This window comes from Malaclemys terrapin, chromosome 2, assembly GCF_027887155.1.
Source record: "Malaclemys terrapin pileata isolate rMalTer1 chromosome 2, rMalTer1.hap1, whole genome shotgun sequence".
In the NCBI taxonomy this organism is placed as follows: Eukaryota; Metazoa; Chordata; order Testudines; family Emydidae; genus Malaclemys; species Malaclemys terrapin.
This window is the reverse complement of record NC_071506.1, coordinates 184,070,292-184,079,249: the sequence shown is the minus strand read 5'-3', so window position 1 is coordinate 184,079,249 and position 8,958 is coordinate 184,070,292. Positions and strand designations below refer to the sequence as shown.

Here is an 8,958-nt window from a genome sequence, read left to right as displayed (position 1 = left end):
AGCATTAACTAGGCCGAGCCACACTATGACACATTGACTTTGTGCCCTCCTGGCCATGTGGCTGGCAGTCTGAAAGAAAAAGTTGTGTTCATAACAGCCTTTGCATGACATGAAGCCTTTCTGGATGGAGCTGATGGCTCCTCCGTTCACAGACCAGTCTGTTATCCTAGCTGCAAGGCAGCTGGCATACAGTTTGTACATGGTGGAGCACAGAGAGATGGGTCTCCAGTTACTGGGGTCATCTCACTCACCTTTCTTGTAGGCGAGCACCATCATAGATTTCTTCCAGGAGCTGGGAATATGGCAGAATTGTTTGCATTTGTTGAAAATGGCAATTAATACCAGATAGCCATCGTCTCGTTTTTTCAGGATGTTGTAGCGAATGCCATCTTTTCCCTGGGCTGTGTTTTTGGTCTTGGTAAGTCTGGTCATTACTTCCCATGATGGAAGTCTTGTTCCAGGTCTCCTACACATTCAACGTGGGGTAGAGGATGAAGGCATCCTGGACACTGCATGTTGTTCTGAGCTAAGCGGTCGAGCACATCCTTGAAGTACGAGAATAGTCTCTCTGACGGAATTGTGCAGTAAGATGAGGGCCCATCGAGGATCTCTCTCATAGCCTTAGGAAGGTTTGACCGGTAGAGCTTCTGGATCCTGGATGCTGCTGCTGGGTCATAGTGGTGATTGATGTTCCTTCTCCTGGCTTCCCTCATGTTGTTCTTGTTATGTCTCTATCCAGGAGATCTGTGAGCAGTTGGTGTGTTCTCCTGAGTTCCCTTCCTCCCAGATACAATTTCTGCAGACAGGTCTTTAGTGAGTCTATCTATAAGGAGGTCAAAATTCTTGAATGAGGCTGTCCTTGCCAACTCCTCTATCCAAGGGGCTTGCCACAGTGTGGCGGCCCTCCCTGAAGGCTGCTGCTCTTCTGGGTGCTCAATCTCACCAGGCTCAGGCTGGAAATTTGCTGTGCAATTAGCCTGTTGCCTATTTTCCTCCCCATGTTCAGTATTTTGTTTGGCTGGATCTTGAGGCATGATCTCCAAAATGAGGGCAATGTCTTCCCTTACAGATTTTAGGGAACCACTTGTTCTTTTAGGAAGGACAGTTTCGGAGACAACAGCACTGGCCCTTTTAGGGATGTGGTCTTGCTTGGGAGTTTCCAGAGCGACGCTGCTCCTTCTGTGGATGAGTTCTTGTCCCCTTGATGCTGTTCATCTGCGACGTCCTGGAAGTGCCGAGGGTCTTCTTAGAGGCTGTTTCCCGATGGGTGTTCCATGGAGCAGCAGTGGTCCTAGCAGCAGTTGAAGATTTCCGTGGAATCTGCAAGGGAGTGATCATCTTCTCGGTCTTTCCTGGAGTCACTGAAGCCGCATGAAGATCTTGTTTTGAAGGAGCAGCAGTAGAATCCATCTTCAAAATCTTCTACAGGATAGCAGGTCAAGTCTTCTAGAAGGTGTAGTTTCTGCCTCAGTAATTAAACTGATAAGAACAGATTTAAAATTTTTATTAAAGCTAATGTTAAAAAATATATCATACATAGGTTGAGAAAAGAGTGTCTGTACATCTGGGTATTGTGCTTAGATTATCCACAAATACAAAGTTTGTTTTTAAAGTCATAAGATACATATAGTGCATAATCAGCAATAACCCAAATTTAGGTGAATGAATTTAAGAATACAGTTTAGATATTTAGCATCCAAGCATGTGGGTACATTACTCATGAAAAATGTTATACAGAGAGTTGGTGACAGAAAGCAAAATATATCAATGAGTGAAGATTGTCTCTCAGTAACTGAGAATTTAGGATAGGTTTTCCATTTAGAGAAAAAAACAGTCCATCAGGAAAGTGTTAGAGTTACTTTCCTTACTGTGCTTCTCATCAGCACTCCAGCTCATTCCTCCTGATATTGCCGATGTCCAGTGATGTGTTCTATGTAGATGTCCCTTGACCACCTGGTGGTGTCCGACATCATGAGTTGCCGCATCAGCTGAGTGTAGCATTGACTGACTACACATTCTCTCCGCACTTGCTCATTACCGGGGTTCCATGTGCCCAGGGCTCCAACGATCAGTGTGTGAGTTTGGACCTCATATCCCCTAGCTCTAAAGGTGTTGGCCAGAGGGGTGTGTTTCTCCAGCTTTTGAGATTGGGCATCGTGGAAAGCTGGGTTCCTGTTTTTGAAGGGCATTGTGACATCCACCATCAAGATCTTCTTCCGGTTCTTGTTGGTGATGACGATGTCTGGTCGCAGTTAGCTGTCTGTTCTGGGGATGGCAGAGTTCACGGCTACCATCTCCACAGGTGGTGGGATGGCTCTGACCAGGCAATCTTGGATGGCGTTGTGTCGCAGCTGCCAGACTCTGGAATGGGGCTTGTAGCTACACAGAACGTGGGGTAGTGTCTCATTGACATAGCCACACTTCCTGCATCGTTTGTCCCGATTCCCGTGGCGGACGGCTCCGTTCAGTCGGACGCATTTGATCCGGGCCCTGTGGATGAACCTGCAGTCGGCAAATGGGGTGAAGCTGCCCCCAAGGAGGAAGTGTTTGCCCACTTGCATGTCACCTTGAAAGCCTTGATTCCATTTCAGGTTTTCCACGTATTGGTAGTGGGTGGCATCCTTCAGGATCCTCTTCAGTTTGGTTCTGGCTCTCGGAGTGATGATGGTGCGCTCCATGTTCATCTGTGGCACCAGGACTCCCATCTAGCATTGTGGGCATGAATCCAGAGGAAAGCAAAGTATCCCCTCTCTCTTCCAAATTTGCCTTCCAGTGGGCTGCTCAAGGTATGTGACGACATCTTGGTTGGATGGGGTCCTGGCGATTCGCTTCTTGATGGCATCCTGCAGAGCACTCTCTGCGATGTTTCTTGCCGTGGCATCCAGGCATGTCAGAGGGCATAAGGCATGAGTGATCATGGCAACGTTGCACAGATCACCCATTCGAGGGACGTTGGTGCCACCCTGCCTGTGTGAGATGTACACCAGTTCATTGCTGGCTCTCTGGGGAAGAAACATGCACTTCTTCACCAGCTGCCTGATGGTGTTCTCTGCCTTGTTCAGAAATACCTTTGCCATGGCCGATCCCCTCAGGATGAATGAGATATGGAGGATCAGGAAGGTGTTCAAGGTGTTGATCTTCTGCCACGGTGCAAGTAGGGAGGAGTTGATCCTGGCCACAGTTCATAGGATCTCTGCGATGGTATCCTCAGGTGTCAGCTGGATGTGGAAACCCTTGGGCGTGCTGAGATGTTGGTATGCTTGCCGGTCCTCGAGGAAGATCATGGGCAACATAGACTGGTAGAGTTGAACTCTTCCAGTTTGAGATGTTTTTTGCAGGTGACTCGTTGAGACTTACATTTCTTCTGTGTGTTGAAAGGCAGGTCGCAGAGGGCAAACTGGAAGGCGATCCACTTGCTATGGATTCTCTTGAGGTGTTTGCGGAGACCGCCAATATACTGGAATCCTCGGACCAGATAGCAAAAGTATGTCCGTAGGGCGGGGATACTGGAGATAGATGCATTCATTCTCCTTTTCTTCTCCCTCTGTTAGATGGGCTTTAGTCATATGAGCTGATTCGCTAGATGGTTCTCATTGATCTGGGAGAGTAATATGGAGAGGTTCAGCTGTACAGGCATCTAGTGAGGTGTTGAGGTCCCCCTGGGTGGTTTCTGAGGAGAGGCTGGTGTTTCCGGTTGGAGTACCCTCCAGCACAGCAAGACAATAACCAGCCTCTGGATCCTGGGCAGTAGAGAAGATGGAAGAAGTTCTCCTTGTAGCATCCTTATCCTGAAGAGTGGGAGAGATGATGTTTCTCCTGGCTGTGATGTCCTGGAAGACCATCCTTGAGGTGCAAGATCTCCCTGAAACAGTGTCTCCAAGGATTTTCTTCATAGAGGTGCTGCTTTTCCCATTGATATTGCTCATCTGTGATGTCCTAGAAGCACTAAGGGTCTTCTTAGAGGCTGTTCCCCCATAGGTGTTCGTGGAGCAGCAGCGGTCTGAGCAGCAGTTGAAGGTTTCTGTGGAATTGGCAAGGGAGCGATCATCTTCTCAGTCTGTCTTGGAATCTCTGAAGGAACATGAAGATTTTCTTTTGAAGCAGTAGCAGTAGAATCCATCTTCAAAGCAGTAGTCTTCTTCAGGAAAGCAAGTTGAGTATTCTAGAAGGTGTATTTTCTGCCTCAGTAATTAAACTGGTAAGAACAGAGACTACACTTGATCTTAGCTGAGAAGCCTATATGGGACTATTTGAGAAGTAAAATACTATTCAGCATGACTTAGACTAGCAGATTCTGGCTCAAAATGAAAAGCGTTGGTTGATTGGTTTTATATATATATATATGAAAAAGCAGGGTCTGAATGAATTAGTCCCTGACAGCTAGTTCAGGATGGGGAGAGACTTCAGGAGCAAACTGTATTTACATGAACACACCTACCCTCCGTAGGGTCTAGCAGACAGGAGTCGTGTAGCTCCAAGTGATCAGCTTTGGCTGGTGTTGGGTTACAAAGACAAAGGAACCCTAAGATAAGTCTCTGAAGAAGGGACCTTCTGGGGTAAGAGACAATAGTCCGTAACTGCATAAAAAAAGAGGAGTGGGGACAAGATTTTATCCTTCACCTAGGAGACAAGCTGACAGCATGCTTGTCTCATGAAAAAGGGATCACAGACTGCCTGTCTGGAAAGTGCTGGTAAGCAATACTTTAGACATGAGAGTATCTTGTTAATTAAGTCTAGGCTCTAGAATGTGTGTTATGATTTTATGATATATGTAACCATTTGTTTCCAGTACTTTTACAGGCTATTAGTCAAGTCTCTATATTTTGTTAAATAGACTTTTACTTGTTTAAACTATCAACCTATCTAAGTACCGTGTGTTAAGTGCAGCAGTGATCTGAGGTGTAACTGGTAAACGTTGGTGCAGCGAATCTATGAATACTGCAAGTGTCCAGTGGACCAGGGGCTGGGCACTCCACGGTCACACTTGGAGCACTTGGGAGTTGGAGTATGCTTATTGCTAACCCGTAGCGAGAAAACAGGGCCTGCATAGGCCTAGAAGGGAGTGATTGTGTTGTTTGTGGCTGGTGGAGTTTGGGAGCTGGTCCCTGGCAGACGCAGACAAGACTTCCTCAAACTAAGGGCAGGTGATAGTGAGATGTGTCAGAATCTGGGGTACTCCCAGGAAGCCTCATAGTAGTTATACTGATGCTTAGTTATAGTGGTATAGCTATTCCTGCCCAAGAAATGGAATAAGCTATTTGAGTATCAGGCACCTTTATACCAGTATAACTGTGTTCCCACTAGGGGATGTACAGGTATAACTATTTTGGTTAAAAAGGTCCCACCCTTCACTGAAGTAGTTATCCTGGTATCTATGTGTAGAGACAGCCTGAGTATGGGTTGCAAATTCAGGCCCATTTTTCCGAAATACTGTTTTACAGTATTTTAATGAGAAAGCTGGTTTCTGACTGGCTGGAATTCTTTTCAACCTGAATCGGTAAATAAGTGTCAAACATCCAGTAATCTAATTGGCTGGCAGAGGCTTCATTTTATATAAGAAAAATATTCTGAAGAAAAAAAAAACCAGCTAATGTCTTTTCCACCTACTTTACTGGGGCTTGTTATGTTTTCCTACACATAAAGAGTGATCAGATGTCTTTAGTCTGAATGATTGAGTGAGAGAAAGCAATTAAACAAAAAAAACCCAAACAAATGTAAAGTCTCCATGATAGTGCACAGTTTGGGTGCCTCCGTTGTAACACATGCTACATCAATGGTCTCAGAAAATGGCAGCGGCCTTTGGAGGCAGCAAAATCCCAAAAGTTTAGAAGTGCAGAATGCAGAAAACAAAATCATTATAATTACTTAGCTACATACAACATGGGTTTTCTTGCTGGTACTCTTCTTTTGTTTTCTTCCCTCTTGAAATGATTAAAATGGTTAAAGAACAGTGAAACATGCTGATAGATAGTGAAACACGCAAAGCTTAGAAAGCAATTTTGGAGTTCACATGTGCTCAGATTGATTATGTAGTAACCGGATGGTATCAACCTTTTCATTTTCCCAAGCTAGGGAAAAAAAAACCCTTTAATATGACTGCTGGCAGATTTTCCTTTTCCAGATGCAGCCTTGTCTAAACAATAGAACAAATGCCACAAACTGGAGCACCATGTTTCCCCCCATTCCCTATACTGCACACACTGCTTCTTCTGTTAGCTAGCTGCATTAACCATAACACTAATGCATTTGTGATCTTCATCCTAAAAGATTCCAATGTGTTGTGCAATTTTTGAGCCCCATGCTTCCTCCATTCCGCACCACAAAGGGGAATGGGGGAGGTGGGAGGGATTCAAGAAGGAATAAGAAGGCCTCAGAACTCACAGAGGAGTTCTGTGGGAATACCCTATCCCTCTCCAGGGCCCAAAAACCTTCATTCTGCAGAGTTGGGACTCCAAGGGGCTTGGAAGAGCCAGAGCTTTTGTTCTGCGCAACTATATCTCCTTCAGCCATCAGAGTAAATCCCAGGGAGAATGCACATGGTAGCAAACTCTGGTTAAACCAGCATTAATTCCTCTCCCTGGCTTCTGAGGAACAAAGTTTAGGCACACCAGGAGCTAGCGTGGGAGCCACGGTGCCAGAAGGAGGCCAGGAAGCTTTGTGTGGAGGGGCTGACCCGCTAATCTAATCTCTCCCTTGGTTCTTATATGACCCCCTCCCTCTGGTAGCTGAATGCAATCCAAGTATTTAAAAACAGAAACAACAATAACCTTTATCTGAAGCCTGGCTCAGTGTCAGCTGGGATGGAGCATAGTTTCTCCATGAAGGTTACAGCGTTGTAGGATTTCCAAGCATTGGTCTGTGCACTTTGGTGCCGCACCCCCCCAAAGAATCTCCAAGCAGTTTGAAGGGAGCAAGCCAAGAAATCGCAGTGAGGTGATTCTCATGGAATTTCCTGCTTACTTTGCCCCTTCTGCAGTTCCCCTCGCCCGTACAAGAACAAGTAGAGTCACATATAGAGGAATCCTTCCTTCACCACTAAAGCACAGCTACCAGTATGGTAGCACACAGCAGATATTTAAAGGCCTGATCCAGTGCCTATTGGAGTCTTTTGAAAGCTCCCATTGGCTTCAATGGGCATTTTCCCCCCCTTCTCATTAAAGCAATGAGAGCATGCAGGTAACAACTTTATTGTTATTTAACAATTACATAACTCTAACACAACAGAAACCAGCCTGCTACTGTCTGAAGCCCGCAACTCACTGTTTGTCCTTGCAGTCCAGGGCCCTGCTTTGGAGGGCACCCTCTTTGATCTCCACAGCTGTACCCAATATCTTTACAGAACAGCTGCTCCACACAGGCATTGGGTCAAGCCCTAAGTTTGAACAACACCCCTTTGCAATAGTTTGAGACAGGAAATATCCCATTGCAATAAGGTGTATTGAAATGATCCAATTGTATAATACAATTTATTTGCCTCATCTATTTCATTTAAAAATCTGTTCTTCAACCCAAACAGGTCCAGATACCAAGTTTTGAAATATATATATATATATTTTTAAATCCAGGTTTACTGATTTCCTTAGTTGTCTTGCTGGCAGGTTCTGCTGTTGGAGTTTCAGCTGGATTGCAGCTGTGGAAAAGAATGTGAGACAGCATTGGGAGATTCCCAGCTGAAAAGTTATCTTGCCCTTCTAGGAACTAGGTTTTGTTTGACTTACCTTTGATAATAAAGAATTTGTTGCCTGCCATACAATGTATGAGCAGAAATTATCTTATGTAGTTTTGTCCCTTGAGATGCTTGTTCCAGGCTTCCCTTTGGTTAAAGAAAACCGAGTTCCCTCCAGGAAAACATACAGCAAAGGATCTGGTTTAAATTACTTTACAAGCCGTATTGAAAGTGGGCCCTGAGTAATGAAACATGAGATCAGCCTCCTGAGGAAAAACAAGAAATCCTCACCCTTTGTTCCCAATTTGGGAACATGCAGCACGTTGCTATCTTGGGTTGGAGTATGTGAAATGTATTTAGAGCCAGCACAAATCTTCTTACTACACAGAGCGGGGTTCTGCATCTTGCTGGAGACCACACAAACCTAAGAATGGTTCTGATTCAATGCAGAAAAGAAAGAAAGTACAGGCTGTCCCCAAACCATTTCAGAGCTTTTGCATTTGCTGTGTGCTCACCATGTTTTACTTGTTATAGAATCAGGATTAAAATCCAGTCTCTCCACTGTGATTTTTTAAAAATAGATTTTAACCTTGTGTTGACAAATCTTTTCCATGAGAACAGCACTTGTATTGGGTCAGTTGACAGTAGCTTTGCTAGTCTGAAATAGTCCTCATCACATCCAAAGCAAAGTCTGTAACACAGGATCTCTTTTTATAGAAAGAGCCCCAGTGATGTAGATCATTTAAACATTTGAATAATTAAAAAACATCCGTGTCCTATCAAGAAAATAGCTTAGGAAAACCATGGAACTGAATACCTACTTTTTATGAATGCGGCTCCATCTCCTCCTTGCATTTTGTAACAAACCTGTGGACACCTATTTTGGGAACTTTATGGTTAATACTATACTACACATTATGGCCACTGCAACTGCAAGGAAAGAACAAGATTCTTTTTCTCCAAAACTTTAAAAGACAAATTCTTTTGATACTCTCCATTAGCTGCTAGTAGTACAGGTACCAGGCCATACTGAGTACTTCTGATTCCATCCACTGAAGGATAATGGAATACGTACATATTAGTCAAGTCAATACACCATAAACTCCTTGCTTCATCATTGTTTAAATCCATATCTCAAACATTCAGATTCTAATCATTCCCATGGGTGCCAATTTAGCTCCCAGCCATCTCATCCTAGCATCAACAAGAAGAGCAAAAGGAGATCTAGATAAATAGATGCAAATATTCACCAAGAAATCTACCCTATGCTGTTTTTTCCTCTGAGAATGTAG

The 8,958-nt window shown here is 44.4% G+C and overlaps 1 pseudogene; it reads right to left on the bottom strand.

The window, feature by feature from the left end:
* Positions 1–4,084: 4,084 nt before the first annotated feature.
* On the bottom strand, positions 4,085–4,247 carry LOC128833238 (U2 spliceosomal RNA; annotated as a pseudogene).
* Positions 4,248–8,958: the final 4,711 nt, after the last annotated feature.